Raw genomic sequence first — 25,212 nt, forward strand, 5'->3', positions numbered from 1 at the left:
GCCTGCCTTGTGATGATTTCACATTGTGATCTTGTTTCGTGTTCATTGCTCCAGTCTTTCAGATGGGCATTCTCCCAGGCCTACCGCCCACCTGCATGTCACATGTATAGTATTAAGTTATTGGACTTCTCAGCATCATCTCCTCTAGTATTGTTTTAGGCGAAATAGTGAATTACCACCTTCTTGTCCTACTCAACCCTCCATCTACATCCATTCTCATGGTGAGGCCTTTCACTGGCTGTGGGTGCTCTGATGGCACTGACAGCACACTTGACAATCTGGACCTGCCCCAGTCTCTGATCTTTCACATCCACTTAAATGTAGTTCACATGTAGCGTATCCTATGCATAGCATTGTTATGGCATGATATGGATGTTGGCATTGGTAATGTGTACACCTGATGTTGGGAATGTGTGGTACATTGGATTGCCCTGATAATCGTATCAGTGTCCTATTTCCTCCCCTGACTGTGCAGGTGTAGTTCAGTGACCTGTTCCATGTGTCCTCCCCCTCAATGCTGTTGTCTGAGCAGTATGACATTTGGGATGTTACATTGTGACCCAGGTACAGGATGGACCCTGACATATGCAGCATGGGTATGTCCTTAGTGCTGTGTAGCTCCTATTGTTGATGACATTGGCTGATGTTTGCAACAACTATGGGCATTGACATTTGACAGTACTGGGGCCTTTGTCTTGTTCCAGGGGATTACTGGAGTTGTCATCCTCAACCCACTAATTTAGGTGTGTATGATCCACGGGGAAGTTACTGCCATTGGCTACTTGAGATGCACACAGAGCGGAGGTGGTAGTGGCAACTGTTGTCGCAGTTACATTCCAGTTGTTGGTATGGCTAGAGGTTGTTAATAGGGCCCTAGCTAATGTAGGGGTATGGTGGCTGACGTGTGCCGGGATGTCAGTTTGACGTTGTACCCTTCCCTCCTGGCGTGGCTTTACCTTTGCTCCATCGTTGGCATGGCAGCATGCCCCCATGGGACTGTTGTTGGTGTAGTGTAATGGGGTGTCCCAGCTTCTGTCTGTGCAGGCCATGCCGCCATGCCATACCCCTTTACCCATGCCACTCCATGGATATGATGACTTCCATGCCTTTTGGGGTCAGTATTCCCCCCATGCTTACGGTTGACATTAGTGCATTTTAATTCCCCATGTGACTTACCCTGCATGTGCGTTGTCTCCTGGTAGTCTGCGCTGTCTTGTCCTGGAATCCCTGTGACTATCTCCTCAGGGATGACGGCTGCCACCATCGCCTCCATGTGGTCCAGGGCCTCCTGGTGTGCTGGACTCCCACCTCCAGTCTGCAGTGCTGCCTTCCTTTTCCTGGCCATCTTTTCCTTGGTCCTGCGCTTGCAGTCATGCCAGCGTTTCTTGCACTCCATGACTGTTCTGCGTACTTCTGCCACACTGTTAATTTTGTCAACAATTTGTTGCCATACAGCTTCTCTCCTACTGATTGGCAATTTTGAGGTGACAAACAGTTGGTGCTGGTGTTCCGTCACCTCTTTAACCAGAATTTCCTGTTCCTCTGCACTAAAGCAACATTTTCTTTTCTTCTTAAAAGTGTCCTGGTTCTTGTGTGGGTCCTCCTGACTGGTTCCTGGTCTGTTGTCATCTTCATGGGGTCTGTAGAGGCATCTGGGATCCATTTTGGCTCTCCTCTGCTGAAATGGCTGTGTTTGCGGGGAATCTTGACGCTATTGCGTCACAAAACGCTGCATATCCGTTTTGCAGGGTCGTAAATCGACCCACAGTCATTTCTGCCGTGTTAACGTCGTTTTGCTTTACGACTTGACACTGCGGTGTGCGCCCAAAAAAATTACTCACACCTGTGGTTTGTGCCGGCGTGCGTCAAAGTATAAATTTGACGCCCGCACGGCGCACCAAAATGGCGTTAATCAGCGGTATTAATCTTTGACGCAAAATTGCGCCGGCGCAATTTTGCGTCAAAAAGTATAAATATGGCCCTAAGATTTCTAACTTGTTGCTGTTTAATTCAGGACAATGATCTATCATTCATTTGACTTTCTCCAGGAGACAGTTTATCTGTTTATCTCTAGTTTCAGTACATCTTTATTCTAAGATATCATTAACTGTGTATCATTTGCATAAGAGCACATGTCAATTCCCCAACTTTTGACAATCTTTGCAAGAGAGGAAACATATAAATTGAAAAGTGACTGGCTCAAAGATGAGCCTTGTGGGTCTCCGCAGTTGGCTTCCTGGGGATGTGATTTATGAGGGCCAAGATGGACTGCTTGCATTTTGTTTCACAATTTTGCAGTGGAGTCCAATTTTGTGCAATGTTGTGACTAGTAAGCCATGTGACATTGTATCAAAAGCCACAGAATGATCTAGTAGTACCAGGGCCACAGCTTTGGCCTGATCTACTAATAATCTAATATTGTCCAGCACGGCCAAGAGAGTGACTTCCATACTATTTTTAGTTCTGAAACCTGTTTGGAGGAATCCAATATCCCATTCTCCTCCGAATAGTCAGCTGCCCGTTGATCAATTTCCCTAAACTTTTCCACATGTAAGGAAGCTGAGGAACTGGCAAATAATAAGAAAAAATTAAGACATTGATGACAACTTTGTTTGCCAAGGGGATAACTAATACTTTTTTTACAGAAGTCTTGATGTACAGCCTCTGATGATGAGTGATTAAATATCTGGGTCAGGTGTGAACTCCATAGGGGACCTAGATTTTACCTCTTTCATCAGATTCTCCACCTGCTCTACTGAAATCAAGTTAAATGTTTCAAAATGAGTAGTAGCATCAGGAGGAGGCCCTAATTGTTCACAGTTGATCTTGTCTATTGGAGGTTGTGTTTTAAATAAAGAATATATTTTTGTTATTTTATCTTTGAAGAAATTACTAATGTCTTCAAAATGAGTTGCAGAAGGTGTGATTGACTGTGGAAGACATTTTGGGTTTGAAGCTTTCACTATTCTGAAGAGCTCCTTAGATGAGCCACTATTATCCTTAATTCTTTTAACAAAATACTCTCTCTTCTCTTGCCTAAGTGCTATTCTCTATCCATTATGTCTTTAGAGTGTCTCCACCTATGCTGAAGGAATTTACATTTTCTTTTGATTATCCTTAGTTCTGGTGAATGCCATTTTGTTTAAGGCAATCTTCTAGCTAGATTAGTTGTCTTCTGAGGTGGTCAGATATCGAGCAAATTTGTAATGGCTAAATTTAATCTTTCTACCTGATTGGTTAATGACGTTTCCTCAATGTCGATAGGAGGTACAAAATGGTTTGTAAATTAATCTAAATTTATAATACTCCATGGTCTGGTTCCAAGATTAAGCAATTGCAGGTCCTTCAAGAATTCGAGCATTGCAGAATACTCCAATGAATTTGCAAGGCTATATTGCTAAGCAAGTAAATGAGTGGCTGAGTAATTTGAGTCCTGCAGGTGCGACATGAGGGAAAAATTGAAAATGCAAATGGTTACGCTGTAAATTGAGTGAAAATATTGTTGTATTTCTCTTTACCCCTCGGAACTCCAAAAAAAGGTCCTTCCGAACTTGAAAGACTTAAAAAAGGGACAGATGCATTCTTAGATGGTAGCAGTGTATGATGGTTAGGGTCCTGATGTAAGGAGAGCTAGGACCTTGTTTTCTAGATTAGTTAGTCACCAGAGCCCAGACCCTACAGCCTTTGTCCACATTTTAGAGGATTGGTGGAGCTTTGGAGATCCAGAAGAGAGTCGTATTGGAAATGGACAAGTGAGTATCAACAGGATTGCAAATTGCAGTGGTTCATGTTTAGTTTGCAGTGTTTGTGGATTTGGATGCTGTTTTGCAGAGATGGTTTGAATGTTAGTAAGTGTGGTGATTAGTGAAAATGTTGAAGCAGTTATTGGGTCCTATGTGGTCTAAGGTCAGGGGATAATAATAAAAGGTTTAGAAGACACCATATTTTAATTGTCTGCCTCATTTGGTGGTGTTCGTCGTGAGACGTAGTTGACAGCACAGTTTAGATAGGGGACTTACCATTGTGTGAATGTCAAACGGTTGATATAGTGGATCTTAATGCACAGAATGAACCTGTTCTCATTTGGATGATACCCCATAGGTCGAGGTTTCGTCCAAAGTGTTTAGAAATTATTGTGACATTGGAAACTGTTGATTCTTTAGTGGAACAGGCAATGGTTATTGTTTTGAATTTTGTTACACATTTGTGATGTTGAGGATAGTGCTTGTGTGCAGATTGTAAAAGAGGGTGAACCGCTGCAAGGAGTAAGAATGATGTCACAGTCTGTTGTGCTGGTATAGGTCGATTGGTGTGTAGTTGCGCTGTTATTAGTTAAAGATGCCATAAGTGGTCACGCTGTGATTAGTTGCTGTTCCTGATCAAGGGTTTGTGGATACATTATTTTCAGATAGGAAATTACATTTTTTGTGATAATTGAAGTTCCATTGGGGAAAAATGTTTTTTTTTTTATTTACGTGAGATTTTTTTAGAGGAGATGTGTATATACCTAGTAGAAAGTGAGAAAAGGCACCTCCTGAAGATACCCTATGCATTATATGGTGATACATGTCGGACTCTATACATGTATTTGGTTTTGTCAATGGCACAAGATCACAGAAAAAGAAGGTGCATTGAGGTTTCCATGATATGGGACATTCAACTTGAGAATTATTAAAAATGTGAGGAGGGTGTTGAACAGCATGAAACTTACTCCTAGACCTGCACAATATGAGGTACTTGGGGCCTCAATTATCAGACCTGTGGTGCAGGGGGTGCAACAAATGCCTTGCTGTGCCAGTCTGCACCACCGGTAAATGGAATAAATGCACAGTATCTACAAAATATGGCACATTTCTGTCCACTCGCCCTGTGCTGGTGCACAAAATGCTGCCTAGCACCAATGCAGGCACCCTTGCACCATGGTGCAAGGGTGCCTGCATAGTGGGGATGATTGCTTTTGTGCATTTGTGCAGGAAGGGACACCTTCCTGCATACAAACAATCACAAGAGTAAAAAACAGTGAGAAATAAAGATATTTCTCCATGTTGCATCATTCTTACACCACCCCAGAGGTAGGAATCTGACACATTCCCAGACTTGTAAATCTGGGAATACACCAGATTCCTTCGGATTCCATGGGTGTTGCGTGGGATCACCCCAAGCAACACCCATGGAATGCCTCTTCGACACAGTTTTATTCGTGCAAGGGGTCTATATTTTCAAGGTCATGAAAAGCCATGCATGGTGGCTTTGTGTGGCCTTGTAAATTTAGGGTGGCACACTGCGCCACCGAAGCGTAAAGAAATGATGCTCCTGTTGATCAGTGTCATAAATGAGGCCTTAATGTTTGAGAATGTGCTGATCATGCTAGCGAGAAAAAGAAAAATATCAAGCCAGAGCCCCAAGGGTTGTGTGCACCTTGCGGCTGCTAGATGAGATGTTGAACAGAAAAGGTAGAAAACTGGTATGATAGATGTAGTTATACTGCATCTAACTTTGACAAGTGAGGCCATTGAGGCAGAGAAGGAAAAGAAAAGGGACAAGAAACAGAAAGAGGGAAAGCAAAAGGAATCAGATGATATGAGTGAAGTCAGTGACAATGACTCTGGATATAGGCCCAGATTTATACTTTTTCGCACAAAACTGCGCTAAAGCAGTTTTGTGTGAAAACGTCTACTGCCATTCCAAGACGCTGGCCGGGCGTCATATTTATGGAATGATGGTAGCCAGCGGTAAGACCTGGCTAGTATCATGAAAATGGACACTAGCTGGATGGGGGAAGCTTAGGGGGAACAGGAGGTCGTGCAAAATGCCTCTAACCAGACTAGCACCATCCTTTGACGCACAACACCCATGGACATGACTCCTGACTTAGTAAAGACAGGAGTCATGCCCACCACCCCAATGGCCATGCTCAGGAGACATGTGGGTGTTCCTTGGGCTGGGGAAGGGCACCTGTGGGCCCGTTCCATGGTCTCTGACCCTGGAAATAGGCCCACAGGTTCCCTAATGCTTGCCCTGTCCCAGGCATTAAATACTGGCGCTAAGCAAGCTTAGCACCATTTTTCAAGGCCACCTTCCCCCATGCTTGATTTTAACATGGGGGATAAATATGATATCATCATTTTTTGCACGGGAACGCCTACCTTGCAACTTATTGATGCAAGGTAGTTTCCCACAAGCAAAAAATGACTTTAACTTCAAAACTGTGGCGCTATACGGGAGTAGCGCCAAGTACAAATATGGAGTTAGGTTTGCGCCGAATTTGGGCCATATTTTTTGGGATGTGTTACTGTCCGACTATCCATCCCTGTATGATGAGGCTTGGGAAGAGGGTGGTAATGGCACTGGTGGCAATGGAAAGATTGTGTTTGCCCCGACAAATTTGACTTCTAGTCATCTGGTGGTCCCATGGTTCCTGTATACCTGAAGGTCCAGGAAAAATGACATATAATTTGGCTGTCCCAAATGCAGTTAGTAGGTCAAGCAGAGTTGTAGCAAGTCCTGATACTATAAATGTGTTCCTTTAGTTTCAACACATACGAGAACTCCATGTGTGGTGAGGGCAGACTTGACTTTGAATCTTGCCAGGCTTACTTCCATAGGCACTTAGCAGAAAATGGCATATGCTGGAACACCCATATGGAAACTGCGTTTAAATCTTAGTAGCAGTGCACAGGGAAATGGGGATGTGCCCTAAGTTCCTGTGGTAACAGAAATTATTAGTGCCAAGGAAATAGATGAGTGGGTGAAGACTTTCTATTATGTTACCCTTTCAAGAGAAAGCGTGAATACAGAGTTGAGTCAGGGATCAATTCAGTTACCGCCAAGAGAGAATTTGGTGGATGTAATGAAACTTAAATTAGAATTGGAGGAGATGATTAATGGAAATTTTGAATTGGATTGCTTGGCTATTTAGCATGAGAGTGAACTCGTATCCATGTGTAAGAACATTACTAAATGTACAGGACAAATTTGTGACAAACTAGTGGAGTTAGCCCAAAGGTATGAGGTAGATTTAAATAAGACCAGAGCTTTACAGAGAAGATATCGGGTATGTTTTAATAGCACAGACATAATTGATATGACAATTCCATGGATGAAAACAAATTAAAGAATTGATTCAGAAGTGGAATGAATTAAACAAGTGGGAAGCTTGATGGGCGAAGATGAAAGATTCAAAGAACCCCACCCCGGGAACTGCCTCCTTTAGTAAGAGATGGGTCACAACAAACTTACCATTAAGAGAAGTGCCTGGTGGAGGGTATATACATGTGTCCTGGAGCAGAAGTGATCTTGAATCATTTACTAATGATTTCCCAATGTTGAGAGAAAAGCCAGTGGAGTGGTATAAGTAAGTTGAGAGGTTTGTGAAAATATTGCAGGTGTTGTTGGTTGACTTGAACACTCTCGGACATATTTATAAGCCCCTAGCACCACCTTGCACCACATTAGGGTTATTTGTTTGGACGCTTTGTGGCCCAACGAGGCCAACATCCTCATGCTATATTTACAAAGTGGCGGAGTACATGCATTGTGCCACTTTATAACCCTATGCATTACATTATGCCTGTGCCAGGCATTATGTATGTAAAGTGGGCGTTCCCCCATTAGGGGGGCCAAAAAATGGTGCAAAGGAAACTAACATATTTCCTTGCGTCATTTTTTATGGCACTTTTAACGCCTGCTCAGAGCAGATCTGTGCATCTACTAAAGACTTTGCATTCACTTTAAAGACGAATACCTAAGCCCGCATTCAAGAAGAAAGGAGGCAAAGATCATGTGATTCCTAGTCTGTACTTTATTTGTGGACAGCATGCCTTTTTCAAATTGCCTAAAGGATGGCATGGTACATGCTATCTTGGAATAGTGTTTCTGAAGATTTATCATGTGGATCCTCTAAGGGATTTGAAGCCTAAAACCAGAAGAGGACTTAGTGCTGCAGGGTAGCGGACAACATCTTTGGTGCATGGAGTCCATCTGTAGGGGTGATTCTGAATGACCTGAAGATTAGAATGTTGCCCACAAAAGTGGATAAATGAGCTACTAGCACAACAAATTCCTCATTGGTTGCAAACACAGAGATGGTAGCAATAAGATCTTTGGTTTTGCAGAATAGACTTGTGTTAGACCCTTTGTTCACAAAGGAGGGCAAAGTCTGTCAGATTCTGAACGTTCAGCAATACTGTAATTTCATCCCAGACAAGAGTCAGGACTTGGAGAAGTATATTCAAAACATTTCTGGGTTGTCAAAGGATTTGAAGGAAATAGAAGTGACGTGCATGGGAATCATTTGGAGATGGATTTGCTGTTAAAGGCAGATGGTTTGAAAACTTAGGAAGTGGGGTTGTAGGCTTTGTTCTGAAACCATTGTTAGTTATGGCTATATGTGCAATAGTTCTGATGGCAGGAAATTTATCAGAGAATGAAACTTAAAAAGGCAAGGAAGAGGAAGAGAGCAGGCGCTGAGATGAAAGATAGAAGAAATATTATGATGATATGAAGGGTCTGGAAGAATCTAGTGGAAAGCTGAGTCTCATTTGAGAAAGGAGTACATTTGTGATGACTTAATACGTCATCGGGTGGTTAAGAGGATATAACTTGACTCTGCCATTATGCGTTCCAGAAGTGAAATGAAAATGTATTTAATTATATATATACATCTATATATATATTGTGTTTTATTTCCGAGGTGCACTTTTGAGTAGAAACATAGAACATTTGTATGTGTGTTTTGTAATGACACTTATCAACTAGAAAATAACACATGTATGCATTTACATTCAATATTGGGATAATGGTATCATAGTTAAATGTTATATAATTACAATTATTCATAATTTATTGTACTTATGAAGAGAATTGTACGTATAGCTCTGTATTTGAATTTGCATTGAATTCTGTTGTGTGTATTTGACCACCAACTCCATCTTTACCATTGTGTTCAGCTTCAATTGCAGACACAGAGGCGTTGCAGTGTTTTTTCCACACAGAGCTTGTTTTTCACATAGAATGAGTTTTTCCTTTTCTCACTTTAACAGGGTCATACAGTGCTGAAACATATTACAGGGGATGCAGATATGATAAGAGAGTACCAGGCTGGGAAGGGTACAGTTCGGTCTCTAGAATGCGCATTGTAGCCTGGGCAGTTCTTTTGCGTGTTTTCAGCAAAGACCAAGTACAGCCAGTGCTTGATTTTGTAACAGAAGGGAGGGTATTCCTGAGTGCCCTTCTAGCTTTTTTAAGGGATAAAAGATGGCGGGACTTGGCACTAAGACAGGAACTCAACAGTAGAGTGGAGGCATTGCCCAGGAGAATTTGATCCCATTTGCGGTCTCCTGCCCTGGCCATCAGATGGTTCCCCGGTCGTACTGGCTAGGATGATGGATTTACATCTCATAGTCATGCATTTTAACTTTTGATTATTTAGTGTATGTATATATATATATATATATATATGTATATATTCACTGTTGATGCACTGTGCACTGCACATCTCTGTCTGTGATTGTTTAACTGCTACGATTCTTCTTGTGCATACAAAAGTTTTACTTCATTTGAGTTAAATGCTAATTTTCATATATTTGTGTGTTTTTATTTGATATCTGGGAAGTGCCTTAATAAATTAATTACTCACAGTAAGAGTGCTACATTACTTGGCATTGTTTCCTCTTAGTTTAAATAAGAACAACACATACTTCAGTACTAAAGATTTTTAATATTGTAGTGAGTACAAAATTGAATCATAACATCCACTTTTGTGTGCAGTGTAAAGGAAATACCAGGTATCTTACCAATGCCAATAAATCTTGATCAGAGGTTTCCCTCCTCTGACTTTACTGGCTTTTTGCATAAGAACAGGGTTACCAAAATGTCCATTTGTTACCCCTTCCCTTTTCATTGCCTACCTAATCCCTCCTCCAGATCTGATCGAATTGTTCAACTTCATGTGTTACAATTATGCCAAGACATTCAGATCTTGGACTCAAATCTGTTCCTTGGTCCCCAATTAAAAAGAATCATAAGATTCAGCTTCTACTCCATGCAAACATTAAGGAATATTTACCACAATGTAGGATTTCCTCAGATGTTCCCTTGTTATGTCACATCTTGACTGCGTAATTTGGCCCTAATAAACAATCTCACTATCATTACTGTAAGGACTAAAAAGAATCCAGAATGCAGATGTGAGACATTTTCAGCACATTTGTGCATTCAGTCACAACTCATCAGCTCCATAAGCCAGACTGTCAACTTTCAAGATCCTGTACATCATGCATAGGCCTTTCAATGAAAAAACTCCAATTTATTTCCAATTAAAACTCAAAAGGTACATACAAACGAGAGCATTTGATTCCAGCCTTGTACCACAATTGACCTTCAGTTCTCACAAGAAGCAAAACAATTAGAGTGAACATACTCCTCAATACAAGCAGCAAAATACTGGAACTACTCAAGAGAAAATAAGAATCATTGAAAACCATCTACAATTCAGGAAGGATATGAAGACACAGCTCTTTCCGAAAGTGACGAAAATAGTTCATTTTCAATCTTGGAGGACCTATCAATACAGTTTAAGGGATGATATTCCTGTACCACGCATGTCTATATGAGATTGGCTACACAGCGTGGCCTGCTGCATCACAATTCCTAAAATAACCCTAGGTCCATGCTTAATCTATTGACCTGACAAATGCCATGGAAGTATAAACCCAGGAGTCATGTATCGGCCTGCCTTCCATAGACAAATCAAAGCATATATGTGGGCCCATCTCTGCCACTAGAGAATTGAACACTAAAGTATGTGACACCACTAATTGCCATAATGCTCTCTCGCAGAGACACTGCCTTTGCCACTTCTTTGTTAAGCGCCATATTGTGCTATAGTCAATAGAGGCACACACTAGTAATAGCCAGCTCACAATTAAGATGGTTGCAACTTTACATGAATGGTAGATAGTAGCATGGTTGCATGGTCACACCTATTTACACACCCTTCCTAAGACATGTTTGTAAGCTTAGCTTTACAATTTCAGTCCCTTGCACATAAACAGTCAACATGAAAACATTCCACATTGACCATAATCTATTCACACATTCTTTCACCATCCACCCACTGGTTCCAAAGTTTCAGCTTCCTATACCTCACTCCTTTTCACTTCAGCCTCATAACTTTGCGGAGCGATAAATGACATTATGAGCACAACTCTGGACCTCAGGCGCTATACCAAAGCACTACCCAAGAAGGTCACAAATGAGAAACACCCCCTCCTCTAACCATAACACTTAAATAAAGTAGTTATTACCCATCCACCAATGTGCTTCGGTTCCTTGCCTGTGGTAAGAAGCAATACATAAATGCAACTAAAATACAATACAATACATACGGAAAGGAAAGGAAACAAAAACATCCAATGAGATGACGGTGTGCAGTTAGTCTAGTGATCGACAACCAACGTTTTGTCCGAAGAACCAGAAAGCTTCAAACTAACTGTTAATAGAAGGCGCCAGTACATCACTCAAAATCAAGGAAATACCTTGATTGACTTTATGACGGCTCTGGGTGTTTGTCATATTCAAGGATTTAATTCCCGCCAGCGCTCTTCCGAGGTCAATAAGAAGTGTCCCCTCTAAAATGAGTGGCAAATGAATACACTATTTTTCCAACACTACTTTCTCTAAAATCGTCACTTTCCTTTTAAGATGTTGGAAAATAAAAAACAGGTTTTATCCTATTAGGTAAAAAGTACTGTTTAGGGCGGGTGTGTCTGAGTGAACTTCCGGATATGTGGTAAATATGTGCACAAAAAAACAAGGGGATAAGCATTAGACTAGTTTAGCTAATTACATTAATAAAGAGTAGGGATTCCAGAGTTCCAACTTTTAGGCGCTGGGCAAACAGTATCAAAAACAATAAACGAAAAAATAAAACACAAAAGAACAATAAGATCAAATTATTCATAATGATGGTGCACAAGTTCAAGGAAACTCAACTGATCTTACCCAATTTTAAGGATAAATCATCATAGCAAATAATACACACAATTCATTCCCAACGATAATCATTTTACTTGAGTTTATAATTTATACATGTTTTGTAAATAAAAGTCGACATAGTTGTGATCTCTTTGTGGGCGCTTTTGCTATAATATTTTATTGGTGAGTGAATTGTAGTACTTGGAAAAATAGTCAATGGTGTATTGTCAGTTATTTACCGTAGTGCAAAGCATAACATATACATATTTGGTGGGAGAATTACTTTCAGGTGAGGAAATCCAATATGACCTTACATTAAACAAAGTACAGACACAAGTCACAAGACTATACACAAAAAAACAATTGAAATCAGAGAGGAGCAAGCACTCTTTCATATGTGATACTGAATAGGGTGTTTATCAAAACATGTACAAAATGTTCAGTCTCTTCAGCCCTTAAAATTGACTTTCTAGTTCTTTACCAGTGATAAACAAACCATCTCAAGACTGAACCATTTGATCTCACTTTAACAGGTCCAAACCAAACCATACAATTAATTAAACGCCCAAAATAAGCCCACTAAACATCTGATCACACTTGTTAAGGTAAACTGTTAAATTTAAGTCTGTTATGGGGGTCGCTGTCTAAAAAACGTACACAGCGTAAAGAAGTCGCCAACCAAAGGAGGTCATCTATCGCAAAACTCAATTTACACTTTGAGGATGATCCAAATGTAATCAGAATGAAATAATTATTCAGCAACTATAGATAATGGACGAAACATGTCACCCACCCAGTCTGTGTTTGTGAAGGATAGCTACACCAAAAAAACGGCCTGGATTAGACACAGACACAGGCAACAGAAACCATCAAGATTAACAGAAATAAGTACGAATTCAAACCTGCTAACCTTTATTTGCATATTAGGAAGAGAGTAGATTTTAGGTGCCGGTGTGGGCCATGATATCGCTTTCGAAAAAGTGAGCAGCAAAAGGTATTAACGATATACTGTTATGGTAAGTAAATGTGGAGTTAACAATAGTAATTATATACCTCTTTATACACTTACCTTGATGATACAGTTGTAGCCAATAATGTAGAGTCATTTTTGTTGCAGGTTGATAATCTGGACCTTGATATTGTGATTTAGAACCCAGTAGCTGCACACACTCCTGTATTGTATGGGTTATTGGCCTTGAGAGATGGAGGTTCAGTTACCTGCGCCCTTTTTTTCAACATGTTAACAGCTCCAATTTATACATAATCAGAACAATTACAGATGTCTTGCTAGTGTTTTCTAATTGAGGGTTTAACAGTGCAAGGATCTGTGGAAAACAGCTGTGCTGTGGCTTTACTGGGACTGAGGGTTTTGAGTGTGACGGCTTTCTCATCTCCCCATCACTGTGCAAGAACACCAACAGTGACAAATTAATTTTAGCTCCCTGATGTATTCCACTTTGACAGCCTCATTTCAAGAATGATATCTAGAAGCTGCTGATGTAATGGGACAGAGACATAAAAAATAGGAACATTAGAAAAACAATAAAGAGAACAAAAGCTCTTATAATAAAGGAGCCTCCTGGTTTTAGGGGGAGAGCACTGTGATGTCTGGGTTGTATTCATTGGTGCCCTTTATTTGTGCATGCTGGAAGACGAAACTGGAAAATACGCATTTTTAAGTCACTGCAGAAGTAAAATGGAAAATGAGAGAATGTGCTGTACCATATTGCCCATGTTTGGGAGTGATGAGTGTAAGACAGATTGGACTGGTGTGGGAAGTTGTTGGGAAGAGAAGGGGTGAAGGTGGTGGGAGGTATTTTAATATTTCACGCTTGCTAGCTCACTCACGATCAGTGTCAGTCACTACTTACGACCCATTATGGGTCTCATTACAAGTGTGCCAAATCTTTTTCAAGTTGTTGGAAGTTACCTCTACTGGGATTATTTGTATCCCGGAAGGGGTCTGGAGAAACACGAAGGGGGTGAGAGAGCGTAGTTTATATAATCTATATTAACATGAATTATTTATGAATTAATGTGTGATAATGCCGCATAGAAACTGTAATAGTAAATTTTGCTTAAACATGCACTTGAAATGTGACCACGGGGAGTGGCCACCAATGTATACGTAGACTAATAATGATAACTAAAATGTTTATAAAATGTTATATTGAATAAGTTCTATACTAATCATTAATCATTGTGTTATTGAATTTGTGCTGAAATCCTTATAGGCCTTAGTTAGCATGAGCCGAAGCTTAGCTGCTTGGCTCTCATATTAAATGTATTTTTCCTATCTTGCAGTGTGCTGACTCGCAAAAGGACATGATCTCTTGTTTTCTTCAAATTAGAAGCTGAAATGTAACCATGCTAGATCCGTTCTGATGCATTCTTCATTGCCTGTAGGGTGATATTAAAGAAAATGAAACAGTGTAGATTAATGTAATGTACAAGGTCATTCAAACCGGGGAAGACAATGGAGCTACTGACCAAAAGATGTGCAAAGAATTATAGAAAGATGAAATCATACCGGACGTGCCACCTCTGAAGACATCGAACATGAGAACCAATGAGAGACTTGTAAAATAATATGGGGTGAAAGATTAATGACCTAATGTATTTTCTGATAGGTTAAAGATAGTGGGGTATAAACACGGACCAATCAAATATTAGGGGGATGTACAACGAAAAAGGGATAAAAACCCATGACACGGGGAGCCATTTAGAATTAGGTAGGGAATGCTATTGATTTTATCCAGAACCTTTGTCACTCTGTTTGGTGACTTATTGGTTCGCTTAAAACCATCCTTGTCCTTAGATTTGCCCATTTTACACTTTACCTCCTTATGAGGGAAGTGCCCCTTTTGCCCGGAGCTGAGTTCTGACTGATGGCGATTTGACTGATGTCCTGAAGACGAAGACTGAACCTGTGTGCTGACCTAAACTTTGGAGGGTAACTATGACAATGCATTTGTGATTTGTCTGTTTGCTTTTCCTTTCTAGGTACCAACTGCTTACTTTTGACAGAGACCATAGTTAGATGTTATCCAAATTGGTGTTCTAAATTGTTTTGCATGAAGCCCAACATGCCAATGCTAATTAGTGGTTAGGACTAGTGTTCACTAAATTGACGCAAATAGACAAACAACCAAATCTATGCTTTGTTGAACTGACGCGTTATTGACACTCTGCTAATTGATCTATGTTCACGCCGTGTTATGTTCTGATGTTTGTGATTCTCGCCTTAATGAAATCTTATCAAAGTTGCCATATCGTGACTATGCTATTATGTTTCTTGGTTTTGAGATTAACGCATCTGCTTTTAGAATTGTAATCAATAGGGAATAAAACTTCATAAAAATTCTACTAAACTGGTGTGGTTATTCATGACTGCAAGGTCATGGTAGTGTCTTGAATTAATTGATGACTTTGACTAAAGTGAAATGTATTGTTATGATAAATGTTGATGACATTATTGACGTATTGATTGACATATTGATTAGCTATCTCGTCCTAAGGTGTCTCTCAACTGGGTCAAAAGATTCATTAGCCTAAAACGAGTCCTGATGTGTAATAAATTATCATAAAGGGACGTGTTCACAGTTCTGGTAGCAGAGCGACGGTTTGGCCCTTTGGGGCCCTAGGACGGAGAATTATTGTTTAAATTGTTTTTCTGAGATAATGCAAATTGGAGGTATGATGTGTTTCTAAATTCACCATGACTTTCTTGGATCTCGGAGCCCGCCTAAGTGAGTTGGGAATGTTCTCGGCGTTTTAGCATGTGTGGAGTAGGATTTGCTCTTGCTCAGCTTATGCATCTTGCAGGTGATTTGTGAAGATTGTGTGTATTTTGGCCAGGTGATGTTGTTTTAGTAGGAGTGGGCGTACTCAGCAGTATGAGAGTAGGGAAGTCGGAGTACTTCATATGAGTGTGGCGCTTTGTGCTCAACATTATCCACGTGGTTGGTTGTTAATGTACAGACCCGTCACGGTCTAAGACTCCGGAGTATATCGACAAGTGTAGGAGACACTTGAGTTTATGTTGTAATTTGTGTGGTTTAATTAGGTCAATCGGGCATGGTTGACAAGTCGAGTTTGAGTTAAAAATGGTATGTGTGAAACCTTCAATGGAGATTTGGCAAGTTCTAAAGTGCACTAGAACGTACCATTAACAACTCGAGAGTAGGATTTGCGGGTCGAATTCTGCTTGTGGGTGTGGGAACTGAGAAGGAGAGAATAGCGGCTGAGGCTTCACGTGAAATCTCTGTAAACTTCTGAAGCGAATGTGTACCCTTCCTGTAGCAAACCGGCAAATTTAAGTTGTTGTTGTTAAAGGAGCTTGCAGTAATTTTGCATTAGTTTGCTATGAGTCTAATGAGGGGCGGACAAGCCGCGAGACTTTGTCAGCTGCATAGTGTGTGAGTGTGACGTCAGTGGTGCCGCGCTGAGATAGGTCAGTAGCCAAGAAGGGTCGCACACGGATTGGCTGCCGTCCGTGAGAAGCAATAGGTAGAAAAAGGTGGGTGAAGAGTGTCCTGAGAACTAAAGTCACTTTCTGATTAAATACAACAAAAGGAAAGACGCAAAGATGAATTTTATTATAGCCTTAGAACCCGCCGTAGCGGGCTCTACCGGCTATTAAAGGCCCGCTCCTGCGTTAAATGCCCGAGCCGAAGGTGAGGGCATTTAACAAGGGGAAGGGCCTTTAATAGCCGGTAGAGCCCGCTACGGCGGGTTCTAAGGCTATTAGAACATTCTGCCACTCAGGGCAGAATGTTCTATTAGATAAAACAAATTGCTCACGGAGCCCGAGGGGATTAAAATCCCCTAGGGCTCCCTGAGGCTTTGTTCACAGCTATTGCTGTGAACAAAGCGAACATTGGAATGTTGGCGCTGCGAGCTTTTACCGGCCAGTAAAAGCCCGCAGCACTCCATTGTTTTCAATGGAGCTGCCAACCTTCCAATGTTCTAATAAAGCTTTTAAGAGCGCTCTAAAAGGAGACGCATACATTATGGCGAGTGAAGGAGAGCCTACACCGCCTGAGGGAACTCCAGCTTATATAGTCATGGAGGAAAAAGGTGTCGCACCTTGCTTATGGATGAAACAGTGGCACAAATTGATGGAAAAGGAGGGATGTTTGGCGTTTCCGGAACCCCGAACGTTCAATACGAGAGTTCTAGAGAATTTGAGGTGGATGTTAAGTGTTATGAAGCCACCTCCGAGGCCAGCTCAGTTTGAGGCTTTAGCAATTTGGGATTTAATGGCTATTAAACAGAGACAAGAAAAATTCCACAGGAGAATAAAAAGGGCAGAAAAGACTTTAGCGGAAGCTGGATGCGATAATGAGAGTAAAATGTGGAGATGGGGAATAGTTGACGGACTCAAATTATTCCCAGCAATAGCACAGGGAGACGAGACGCAGGGGAAGAAATCCACCTGTAAGACAGACAGGGAGTCTAATAAGCCTAAAGAGACCAAGAGGTCTTGGATAGATGAAGATGATTCAGATGAGGAAGAATTCCTAAATCGGATATTGCATGATCGCCCGCCACCTTATGCGGTAAGCAACAATGTCCCGAGCACTAGTGCGGGTCCTGGGAACCAGACGCAGGAGAAGGAAGTTAATGATACAGTACAGACTAGTGATACGGTTTTGACACAAAGGGGGTGATTCTAACTTTGGCGGGCGGCGGAGGCCGCGGTTATTCTGTGTTTCCCGCTGGGCTGGCGGGCGACCGCCAGAAGGCCGCCCGCCAGCCCAGCGGGAAACCCCTTCCCACGAGGAAGCCGGCTCCGAATGGAGTCGGCGGAGTGGGAAGGGTGCGACGGGTGCAGTAGCACCCGTCGCGATTTTCAGTGTCTGCATGGCAGACACTGAAAATCTTTTAGGGGCCCTCTTACGGGGGCCCCTGCAGTGCCCATGCCATTGGCATGGGCACTGCAGGGGCCTCCAGGGGCCCCACGACACCCCTCACTGCCATCCTGTTCCTGGCGGTCACAACCGCCAGGAACAGGATGGCGGTGAGGGGGTCGGAATCCCCATGGCGGCGCAGCAAGCTGCGCCGCCATGGAGGATTCCTCAGGGCAGCGGAAAACCGGCAGGAGACCGCCGGTTTTCCGTTTCTGACCGCGGCCATACCGCCGCGGTCAGAATGCCCTTGGGAGCACCGCCAGCCTGTTGGCGGTGCTCCCGCGGTCGTTGACCCTGGCGGTCAATGACCGCCAGGGTCAGAATGACCCCCAAAATGTTGTCAATGTACCCACTGCACCAGACATGCAGATACAGTTGCAACCTCCACCGCAGATACAGAGAATCTATCCAGACGTCCCAGTACTAGAGACTACTACAAATCTGATAGTACCGCCAGACCCAATATATACAAAATCAAGGTTAGTACAGCTTGAGCCAACTCCACAATTATTGCCCCAGGTGCAGCAACAGCTGATACTAGGATATAATCCAGCAGCAGGACCTCCATTAGTACCTGCCTCAGCTTCAGAGAATCAAACTTTTGGAGTCGCTGCTCCACGAGGTTTGGGAACAGGTCAGACACCAGCTGCCATATCATTGCCAATTACTGTTGGTCCGCCGGTGCCATTGTATGCGCAAGGTAAGCCTGGTGTGCGTGATCAGGGAGTAATGACCCAAGATGCAATAAGAGGAGGGTCCGTAGGAACTCCCCAGTTAATGGCCCCAGGAGAACAAGCAGTTGAAAAACCAAGATCTTTACTAGACCTTAGCCCGGTTGAAGCCCCGATGGAGGCAATGAGACAGGCAGGGCTAGGTATGCTGACCCCGCAGCCAATAAGTACAAATGCTTCACATTCGCCAATGATGCATGCAGGGAATATTTCACTGCAAGGTTTTATGGTGCAACAAGTGAATGAGTGGTTAGAAAAAACGTACGCTCCAAAAGCCGCAGCAACTGTAGAGAAGTTAGAAAGGTCTGAGAACGATGATTACCTGAATTTTGTGAGACTGGGCGTGAAAGCTGCTGAACTAGTGGAAGGAACAATGGGGGTAAACAGATTAGAGTCATACATAGAAGCAGAATTGAGGTATCTGTGCCCTAAAATCACTAAAGAAGTAGGTAAAGTAGAGAGGTTGGCGAACCTAGCAGACAAATACAATATTGACATTGAGTATACTAAACATTTGAAGAAAAGTTACAGACTAGACTTCGACTCCAAAGATTTTGATCACATGAGGTCAGCCAGAATAAAAGCACATCTTAAGGAAATATTGCGGAGTGTGCAGATCTGGGGGGCCTTAGAAAAGTGGGAAGGCAGATGGGCAAAGAAAAGAGATAAGGAGAAAAGTGACAGTCCGGGATCAAGTCAGGCTAAAGCTTCACCAGATACGGGAGCAGTAAAGATGTTACCCATGAGAGAAACAGCTGGTGGGGTTCTAATCCATGTACCTTGGACTAGGGGAGACATACTGTCATTCACGAATGATTATCCCAGGTTGAGGGAGAAGCCGATAGTGGTATCAGCAAACAGATAGGTTTGTGAAGCTTGCAAAATGTCTCTGGGAAGATTTGAATACCTTCTTTGAGATCATTGTTCCGCCCGACTTATGGCTTAAGTGCAAGAGAGGTGTAGACTGTCCGACGCAGGAGCCAGCAAGGGATAAAGCGACCGGAGCACCTTCTGAAGAGGTGATGAAATACTATCATAAGGTGATTGAGTGTTTGAAGCAGAAGGTGTCGCCGAAAGTGACAGATTGGCAGAAAATAGACCGGACATTGCAGGAGGTTAAGTAATCAATCCATGCTTACTATGAGAGGCTGTTAAAAGCGTGCAAACATTACAGTGGTACTGAGACTATTGAGCCGAAAGACATGAACCATGTCGTGTTCAGATTTGTTGAAGGTCTGAGACCAGAGGTCAGCCAAATGATTAAGAATCATTTGATCTGTTGGCAAGCGAAGCCGATTGATGAGGTGTTACAGTATGCGAAATACTGTAGTGATGAGATTGAGCTGAAGCAGAGAAAACTGAAGGAGAAAGTGATGGTGATGCAGATAAGGGCAGCGCAGGCAGGTATGCAGGGAAACGGAATCCAGCAGATGATACAGCAACAACCGCAAGGGAATATCATGTTTCAGGCACAACCGAGAGGCCGAGGTCGAGGTTTTGTGAATCGCGGTCCAGATTTGAATACTGTTGTGGTTCAAAATGCTGCGCAAGGGATGAAAAAGATGGGACCATGTCACGCGTGCGGGGCGTGATGCATTGGAAGCGGGAATGCCCAAATGTAGTGCATAGTGGTGTCGTTCAACAAAGCACTGATGTCGGTACATTTCAAAACATGAGAGGTCCAAAATTGAGAGGTCAAAATCAGAACTTTCAAAATAACATGGTACAGATGCAGGGGTTACAACCCATGCAGCAAATGCAAATGCTGCGTGTTCAACCAGCACAAATGCAGCAAATACAACAGCAGGTTCCCATGGTACCTAGACAGCAAATGCAATTACCCTTGGCTCCAATGGGACAGCAACAGATAATGCTTCCTCAGCAGGTCACAGGTCAAGTAGTGAGCCAAAATAATACAGTACAGCAATTCCCATTGCGTGGTGAAGATGGAGTGAATGATGAATGGTCGGATTATAGTTCAGACAGTGGAGAGGGCAGGCTTGCAGCATCCCTAGAAGTAGACCAGAGGGGACCCTATGTAGAAGGAAAGGTGATGGGTCACAAAGTTTCATTCTTGGTTGACACCGGAGCTACACGCTCTACAGTCAGAAGCGCAGAGGTTCCGAAATTGCCACTTTCAGGGCGTACCATAAGAGTGGTAGGAGTAGCAAATTAGTACTTGACAAACCCGATTACGGATCTGGTGCAAGTTGAAATTGGAAACTTTCAGAGACTGCATAAGTTTGTAGTCTGTGATTCGAGTCCCGTATCCCTATTGGGAAGAGACTTATTGTGTAAGGCAAAGTGTTCAATTACCTGTTCCAATGATGGAATAGAGGTGCAAACAAACAGTGATGACGAAGGGGATGATGGTCAGTTCGCTGAACTAGAGACTGAGACCGCGAATGAGGATTACGCTCTGATAACCTTATTCCGATGCTTACAGTGACTGACTTACCAGCTGAGTTACAGGGAGCAGTGACAGAGAAAGTGTGGGATTTAACAGGAAAGGAAGTGGGGTTGATAAAAGAAGTGAAACCAGTTAAAGTACAAGTGAAGCCAAATGTAGTGTTTCCCCAGGTGCCACAATATCACATGGCACAAGATATCCTTATTCAGGTGTCGCAAATAATTGCAGATTTTGTAAAGCAAGGAGTTCTAAAAGAGGTGTTCAGCAGCCCATGTAATTCACGAATAATGGGTCTGAAAAAGCCTTGTGGAAAGGTTCGAATTGTGCAGGACTTAAGGAAAATAAACAAGATTGTGGTAAAGTTTTGCCCCATAGTGCCGAATCCAGCAGTAATTATGTTCCAGGTTTCGTGTGATGCAGAATGGTTCACAGTTGTGGACTTGTCACAAGCTTTCTTTTCGGTGCCTCTTCATGAGGACAGCCAGTTTTTATTCAGTTTCAAATTCCTGAACAAAGTGTACTGTTGGTGCAGAATTCCTCAAGGGTTTTCTGAGTCACCGTCTATTGGACCTGACCCTTTTACAGGGTCATTCCCCAGATTTTTTGCTTTTGCATCCTTATTTTTCTGACCTTTGTTGGCTGGCGTTTTGACTCTGAGCACTTTTACACTGCTAACCAGTGCTAATGTGCATGTGCTCTCTCTAACAAATTTGGTATGATTGGATTATACCTAATTGGCATATTTAATTTACCTATAAGTCCCTTGTAAAGTGGTATCCCTTTACCCAGGGCCTGTAAATTAAATGCTACTAGTGGGCCTGCAGCGCTGCTTGCGCCACCCACTGAAGTAGCCTGTCAAACCTATGTAAGGCCTGCTAGCGCAGAGCCTGTGTTCGCAGTTTCCTGCCACAGGGACCTGGCATCTAAATTTACTTGCCAGGCCCAGAACTCCCCTTTTACTGGATGTAAGTCAGCCCTGAGGTACGCCCTAGCTAGCCCTTTGGGCAGGGTGCCATGTATAAAGAAGGCAGGACATGTGCCATGTTGCGTGGCCTGTCCTGGTAGTGACAAACAGCCTAACTGGTGTCTCACTGCTGTGAGTGCTGCCCTCTCATAGGATTGCATTGGAGATGCCCTTCCTTATGTGTAAGTCTGATTTATGAGGGGTAGCGTAGGCATGTTTGGTATGGTTGTGACAGTAGTAAGAAATGCTGCGCATTTATCTGTGGTTATGACTTTGGTGTTTTGAAGCTTGTCTCCAATCAACGTCTGGGCAGACTGACAGTTGGGGCTTTGTGCATACTTCTCAGACAGCCTGAACACAGGGAGGGTGGAGGTGACACAGAGGTGCATCTACATATTGTAAAGCCTTCCTGGGCTGAGAGAAGGGAGAGGCGGGGCACGCCTGCATTTGTAAAGACTGTGCCCTGGCCTCACACAATAGGGTTGTTAACCCCCCCACTGATGTTTGGAGCCTGTGCTGAAAGGAGAGAGGGGGCACTCCCAGAACCAGTTGTAACTGGCTGGAACCTCCTCTCCCTACCATTGTGAAACACTGTAAAAACTGACTATAAGTACAGGGGAATTTTCCCCACACTTTGAACACTCTTGAACTTGAAACTGGACACAGAACGCTGATGAATGGACTCACCAGGAAACCACCTTGGACTGTTGCTGCTGTGCTGACCTGTGACCTGCCTGGTCACTAGAAGGAACTGCCACCACCTGCACCCCTTGTGCTGGCCTGTAGCTGGGCCCACCAGCTCTGTGCTTTTTCCTGTTCTATCTGTTCCCAGGGGCAGGGTGTTGTGGCCCCTGACCCCTGCAAAAAGATCCCTGTAGATTCTGCCCAAGCGTGTGGAAGAAGCGCTCTCTTAATTGCAGGAGGAAATCACTGCCGCAGCCCAGGCTTATGGAAGTGCCCCCAACTGGAGAAGCGCTTCCCTGCTGTGTTAGATCACCGCTGCGGCCGGGGCCGAAGCACAGAGCCTCTGTGCTTTAGGAAGCGCTCCTGTGCTGAACCAGAATCTCCACCGCAGCCCGGACGTCCTTTGTTTATCTAGCGCGAGTAGCGTGCGCTCTTCGGTGACCCTGGGGCACGGTCCGCTCTTTAGAGCACCCCCGGGGCACTAAGTGCCAGCAACTCCAGACAAAGCACTGCGGCGGCCCGGGAACATCTCTTTGCACTCGCGCACCACTTCTGGTGCGGCCGAGTGTCTCCTCGGGTCCCCAGAGGGGCCCGAACTTCCGGACAGACTCAAAGAAGGACTCGGGGAAGGCGCAGGGAGCGCCCCTTCCCTGGTCTCTGCCCCAGGAGCCGGACGCTCCTTTTCCTTTCACATCAGGCATTTTTCCTTCAGCTCGAATCGGGAAGGGAGACCTCGACGGAGGTCCCTTCCCGCCTTTGCCCCCATAATTGTTGTTGGGCCACGCCCAGCCCCCCCACCCCTCGGACAGGGTGTGAGGAGGCCGAGGCAGGCCCCCACCAAGAACGTAGGCACCCGGAGGGGCCCGTCCACAGTAGAGAGGTTGCAGACCGCCCCTCTCCCCCAAAAACATTCCGTGGCCCCCGTTTTGCGCACCGGAGCGCCAGTGGCCCCCTACACTCACCTTTAGGCACTGGAAGTGCCTCTTCAGCCAGAAAACAGGTACATTCTAGGGAATCTAGGCTCTAGGAGCCTAGTACAGACTTTTGGTTGTTTAGATTTCCTACCTGTTTACTGGTGATGCATATTTGTGCTCATGTTCCTTTTCTATGCATGTCTAGCTGATATGTATGTATATGACTTGTGGTATATTCTCTAATGTTCCTTTTATGGTTATTTAGGAATTGTTCATGACAAGTGCATATACCTTTTTCTATAATTCCTGACTACTGCTTATGTTGCAGAATCCGGAGTACTTACGTGTTCTAAGGTGACAACTGCATATTCCTGCAGAGTATTAGTAACTTGTGTAACATTCTGACAACTGCTAAGGTAGCAGGGTATTATTCACGTGTAATGTTGGTCTAATTATGTTTTGTGCAATACAGATTATTTTTACATAAGCTCAGTGTTGTGTTTACTTTGTGGTGTACATTGTGCGTCATGTGTTTTGTGTTGTGCAAACGCTTTACACATTGCCTCCAGGTTAAGCCTGACTGCTCGTGCCAAGCTACCAAGGGGGTGAGCAGGGGTTATCTTGGACGTGTAACTCCCAAGCCCTGACTAGAGTGGGTAGGTTCTGTCTGGCTGAGGTGCATACCCTAGCCAACCAGAAACCCCATTTCTAACACCGTCCATCTTCAATCAGATATTGAAAAAGGACTTGGAATCCTTAGTACTGCCTTTCAGTTAGACTCTACTGCAGTACATTGACGACTTGCTGATTGCGTCCAGGACAAAAGAGGACTGCAGGTATGATGCAATTGCCTTTCTGAATCATTTGGGAAAGAACAGACATAAATTGTCCCCAAAGAAGTTGCAGTACTGTCAAAAAGAGGTGAAGTACTGAGGACACTTGATTGAGAGAGGGTCCAGGAGAATATCGAAGGAAAGGGTGACAGCAATTTTTCAAATGAACCCCCGACAACAAAGAGAGATGTCAGGAAGTTTTGGGGAATGGTGGGTTACTGTCGCCGGTGGATACTCAACTTCTCAATTATCTCTAAAGCATTGATAAAGCTGACAGGCAAAGAGGCTAAGGATGAACCGTATACCATAACTTTATCCAAGGAAGAGCTTGAGTTATTCATGGAATTGAGACAGTGCATGTGCAGGGCACCAGCTTTGGGTATGCCTGATTACATGAAGCCTTTTCTACTGTTTTGTCATGAACGTGATGCTTGTTCTTTGTCTGTCTTGACACAGGTCCATGGAGGTGCAAACCGTCCTGTAGCGTATTTTTCAGCTACCTTGGACCCAGTCGCAGCAGCCTTACCGGGCTGCTTGCGCGCAGTTGCAGCAGTTGGTCAGAGCCTCACGCAGTGTGAAGGCATAGTGATGGGACATCCCTTAACAGTAATGGTTCTGCATTCAGTTGAAATTCTGTTGACTCGAACTAAGACTCAGCACATGACAAATGCCCGACTTACCCGATATGAGACAATTATTCTGGGGTCGCCTAATGTCTCCTTGAAGCGATGTACTGTATTAAACCCGGCAACTCTACTTCCTGTTGAAAGTACCGAGATTAATAATGA

The sequence above is a fragment of the Pleurodeles waltl genome, chromosome 11 (assembly GCF_031143425.1).
Source record: "Pleurodeles waltl isolate 20211129_DDA chromosome 11, aPleWal1.hap1.20221129, whole genome shotgun sequence".
Classification (NCBI taxonomy): Eukaryota; Metazoa; Chordata; class Amphibia; order Caudata; family Salamandridae; genus Pleurodeles; species Pleurodeles waltl.